This window comes from Apodemus sylvaticus, unplaced genomic scaffold, assembly GCF_947179515.1.
Source record: "Apodemus sylvaticus unplaced genomic scaffold, mApoSyl1.1 scaffold_539, whole genome shotgun sequence".
Taxonomy (NCBI): domain Eukaryota; kingdom Metazoa; phylum Chordata; class Mammalia; order Rodentia; family Muridae; genus Apodemus; species Apodemus sylvaticus.
In genome coordinates this window covers 17,247-22,018 of record NW_026263433.1, presented here as the reverse complement: position 1 = coordinate 22,018, position 4,772 = coordinate 17,247, and the positions used below count along the sequence as shown (strand labels likewise).

The window sequence follows — 4,772 nt, the reverse complement described above, 5'->3', positions numbered from 1 at the left end:
CCCCTGCTGCCCTGCTGCTGCCCCTGCTGCCCCTCCTGCCCCTGCTGCCCCTGCTGCCCCTCCTGCCCCTGCTGCCCCTGCTGCCCCTCCTGCCCCTGCTGCCCCTGCGGCCCCTGCTGCCCCTCCTCCTGCCCCTGCTGCCCCTGCTGCCCCTGCTGCCCCTGCTGCCCCTGCTGCCCCTGCTGCCCCTGCTGCCCTCCTCCTGCCCCTGCTGCTGCCCCTCCTGCCCCTGCTGCCCCTGCTGCCCTGCTGCCCCTCCTGCCCCTCCTGCCCCTCCTGCCCCTGCTGCCCCTGCTGCCCCTCCTGCCCCTGCTGCCCCTGCTGCCCCTCCTGCCCCTGCTGCCCCTGCTGCCCCTGCTGCCCCTGCTGCCCCTCCTCCTGCCCCTGCTGCTGCCCCTCCTGCCCCTGCTGCCCTGCTGCCCCTGCTGCCCCTGCTGCCCCTCCTGCCCCTCCTGCCCCTGCTGCCCCTGCGGCCCCTGCTGCCCTCCTCCTGCCCCTGATGCCCCTGCTGCCCCTCCTGCCCCTGCTGCCCCTGCTGCCCCTGCTGCCCCTCCTCCTGCCCCTGCTGCTGCCCCTCCTGCCCCTGCTGCCCCTGCTGCCCCTGCTGCCCCTGCTGCCCCTGCTGCCCCTCCTGCCCCTGCTGCCCCTGCTGCCCCTGCTGCCCCTCCTCCTGCCCTGCTGCTGCCCCTCCTGCCCCTGCTGCCCCTGCTGCCCCTGCTGCCCCTCCTGCCCCTCCTGCCCCTCCTGCCCCTGCTGCCCCTGCTGCCCCTCCTCCTGCCCCTGCTGCCCCTGCTGCCCCTCTGCCCCTCCTGCCCTCCTGCCCCTGCTGCCCCTCCTGCCCCTGCGCTGCTGCCCCTGCTGCCCCTCCTGCCCCTGCTGCCCCTGCTGCCCCTCCTGCCCTGCTGCCCCTGCTGCCCTCCTCCTGCCCCTGCTGCCCCTGCTGCCCCTGCTGCCCCTCCTGCCCCTCCTGCCCCTGCTGCCCCTCCTGCCCCTGCTGCCCCTGCTGCCCCTCCTGCCCCTCCTGCCCCTGCTGCCCCTGCTGCCCCTGCTGCCCTCCTCCTGCCCCTGCTGCCCCTGCTGCCCCTGCTGCCCCTCCTGCTGCCCGCTGCCCCTGCTGCCCCTCCTGCTCTTGCCCCTCCTGCCCCTGCTGCCCCTGCTGCCCCTCCTGCCCCTGCTGCCCCTGCTGCCCCTCCTGCCCCTGCTGCCCCTGCTGCCCCTCCTGCCCCTGCTGCCCCTGCTGCCCCTCCTGCCCCTGCTGCCCCTGCGGCCCCTGCTGCCCCTCCTCCTGCCCCTGCTGCCCCTGCTGCCCCTGCTGCCCCTGCTGCCCCTGCTGTCCCTGCTGCCCCTGCTGCCCCTCCTCCTGCCCCTGCTGCTGCCCCTCCTGCCCCTGCTGCCCCTGCTGCCCCTGCTGCCCCTCCTGCCCCTCCTGCCCCTCCTGCCCCTGCTGCCCCTGCTGCCCCTCCTGCCCCTGCTGCCCCTGCTGCCCCTCCTGCCCCTGCTGCCCCTGCTGCCCCTGCTGCCCCTCCTCCTGCCCCTGCTGCTGCCCCTCCTGCCTCTGCTGCCCCTGCTGCCCCTGCTGCCCCTGCTGCCCCTCCTGCCCCTCCTGCCCCTGCTGCCCCTGCGGCCCCTGCTGCCCCTCCTCCTGCCCCTGATGCCCCTGCTGCCCCTCCTGCCCCTGCTGCCCCTGCTGCCCCTGCTGCCCCTGCTGCCCCTCCTCCTGCCCCTGCTGCTGCCCCTCCTGCCCCTGCTGCCCCTGCTGCCCCTGCTGCCCCTGCTGCCCCTCCTGCCCCTGCTGCCCCTGCTGCCCCTGCTGCCCCTGCTGCCCCTCCTCCTGCCCCTGCTGCTGCCCCTCCTGCCCCTGCTGCCCCTGCTGCCCCTGCTGCCCCTGCTGCCCCTCCTGCCCCTCCTGCCCCTGCTGCCCCTGCGGCCCCTGCTGCCCCTCCTCCTGCCCCTGATGCCCCTGCTGCCCCTCCTGCCCCTGCTGCCCCTGCTGCCCCTGCTGCCCCTGCTGCCCCTGCTGCCCCTCCTCCTGCCCCTGCTGCTGCCCCTCCTGCCCCTGCTGCCCCTGCTGCCCCTGCTGCCCCTCCTGCCCCTCCTGCCCCTCCTGCCCCTGCTGCCCCTGCTGCCCCTGCTGCCCCTGCTGCCCCTCCTGCTGCCCCTCCTGCCCCTGCTGCCCCTGCTGCCCCTGCTGCTCCTCCTCCTGCCCCTGCTGCCCCTGCTGCCCCTCCTGCCCCTGCTGCCCCTGCTGCCCCTGCTGCCCCTCCTGCTGCCCCTGCTGCCCCTCCTGCTGCCCCTGCTGCCCCTGCTGCCACTCCTGCCACTCCTGCCCCTCCTCTCCCTGCTGCCCCTCCTGCCCCTGCTGCCCCTGCTGCCCCTCCTGCCCCTGCTGCCCCTGCTGCCCCTGCTGCCCCTCCTGCCCCTGCTGCCCCTGCTGCCCCTGCTGCCCCTGCTGCCCCTCCTCCTGCCCCTGATGCTGCTGCTGCCCTTCCTGCCCCTGTTGCCCCTCCTGCCCCTCCTGCCCCTGCTGCCCCTGCTGCCCCTGCTGCCCCTGCTGCCCCTGCTGCCCCTCCTGCCCCTGCTGCCCCTGCTGCCCCTCCAGCCCCTGCTGCCCCTGCTGCCCCTGCTGTCCCTCCTGCCACTCCTGCCCCTCCTGCCCCTGCTGCCCCTCCTGCCCCTGCTGCCCCTGCTACCCCTCCTGCCCCTGCTGCCCCTCCTGCCCCTGCTGGTCCTCCTCCTGCCCCTGCTGCCCCTGCTGCCCCTCCTGCCCCTGCTGCCCCTGCTGCCCCTCCTGCCCCTGCTGCCCCTGCTGCCCCTGCTGCCCCTGCTGCCCCTTCTCCTGCCCCTGCTGCCCCTCCTGCCCCTGCTGCCCCTGCTGCCCCTCCTGCCCCTGCTGCCCCTGCTGCCCCTGCTGCCCCTGCTGCCCCTGCTGCCCCTCCTGCCCCTGCTGCCCCTGCTTCCCCTGCTGCCCCTCCTGCCCCTGCTGCTGCTGCTGCCCCTGCTGCCCCTTCTGCCCCTGCTGCCCCTGCTGCCCCTCCTCCTGCCCCTGCTGCCCCTCCTGCCCCTGCTGCCCCTGCTTCCCCTGATGCCCCTTCTGCCCCTGCTGCCCCTCCTGCCCCTGCTGCTGCTGCTGCCCCTGCTGCCCCTCCTGCCCCTCCTGCCCCTCCTGCCCCTGCTGCCCCTGCTGCTCCTCCTGCCCCTGCTGCCCCTGCTGCCCCTGCTGCCCCTCCTCCTGCCCCTGCTGCCCCTGCTGCCACTCCTGCCTCTGCTGCCCCTGCTGCCCCTGCTGCCCCTCCTCCTGCCCCTGCTGCCCCTGCTGCCCCTGCTGCTCCTGCTGCCCCTGCTGCCCCTCCTCCTGCCCCTGCTGCCCCTGCTGCCTCTGCTGCCCCTGCTGCCCCTCCTCCTGCCCCTGCTGCCCCTGCTGCCCCTCCTCCTGCCCCTCCTGCCCCTCTTGCCCCTGCTGCCCCTGCTGCCCCTGCTGCCCCTGCTCCTCTGAGTTGCTTCTGGTTGGATTCCGCTGCAGCAGTGAGAACAATGACCAGCACTAGCAGTCTCAGCCTTCAGTCTTTCCGCATTTGATGGCGCTGGTGAATATTACGTCCACAGCTTCTCTTCTCACATCTGAAAACAGTTAAAGTTTACTGCTTTTATTGTAGGGGATCGCAGATGTCCCACACTGCGTGTGAGGGTCCAAGGACACCGCGCCGGAATCAACACTTTCACTTACCGTCTAGGTCCCAGGGATCAAGCTCGGGCGGGCGGTCCTGGCAGCCAGCACCTCTCAGGGATGAGCCTTCTCCTCGGCCCTCATCTTGTCCTTGGAGTCACACCCTAGAAGCAAGCACACCCAGAGCCCAGGAGTTAGGCCCTTGCGCTCCTTTTATCTCAGATGTGAATGTACAGACTTAGAAGTCGGATGCGAGGAACCTACCAGCATTCATCGACTTCGGACTCCTACGGGCACTGTCATGGTTCAGCCTCCGTGAAACAGGAGTGTTGGGAGTTTCAGCAGAGCCAGCTGAGGTGGGCTTTATCTTGGAAACCATATAAGCAAGGTGGTCTAGTAAACGCCACAGGACAAGGCATGGCGCCAGAACATGAACGGGCACTGCAGTCCTTATTTTTGTCAGTGTAATAAAACTCCACGATCATGAGTGGCTTATAGGAGTAGAAGAGTGCTTATTTTGGCTTGCAGTGCCATTGGGAGAGTCCATAATGGAAGCAGAGGCAGTAACCAAGCAGAGAATGAAGTCGAGGCATTGTGTATCCAGTCACATGCAAGACCCTGGCAGAGAAAAGCAGCAGGGAAGCAAGCCTTATAAACGTTCACACACACACACACACACACACTAGTCACTTGTGTGCACAGCTGTTTGTACTCTTAATAATGTTCTTAATGCTAAGAATCTCTGATGTGTAATTTTTCTTGAGGAGACCTGAAGAAGTGTCTCTTCACCCCGGCAGGAAAATAGCAGACCACAGAAACAATTCCATATTAGCCCAGCATGATAAGGGAATGGGCTCCCTCCTGGTGCATCTGTGAGTGAGAGGCTGCCTACAGGGGCAGGAGGGATGACTCACGGGCAGGAGCATCTCTGGAGTCTCCCTCCCCATCTACCTTTTACTTCCTATATATTCTATCACATCTACCCAAGACCTGGTGACAGGAGAGGGTGGTGGGTAGGATCTTGGATGAAAGTCTAGGACCCCTCTCCCCCTCCTCCTGTGTGCTCTGTGTAAATGCAGCCAGTCTCATCACATGACGATGCCCTTGC

General features: G+C 69.5%; 1 long non-coding RNA gene across 1 annotated transcript; it reads right to left on the bottom strand.

Moving 5' to 3' along the window:
* Nucleotides 1-3,487: 3,487 nt before the first annotated feature.
* Nucleotides 3,488-3,996, bottom strand: LOC127676250 (uncharacterized). Its single transcript, XR_007975756.1, has 3 exons — nucleotides 3,929-3,996; nucleotides 3,725-3,828; nucleotides 3,488-3,618 (listed from the first exon to the last, which is right to left on the bottom strand). It is a non-coding gene; the product is annotated as an uncharacterized LOC127676250 (long non-coding RNA).
* Nucleotides 3,997-4,772: the final 776 nt, after the last annotated feature.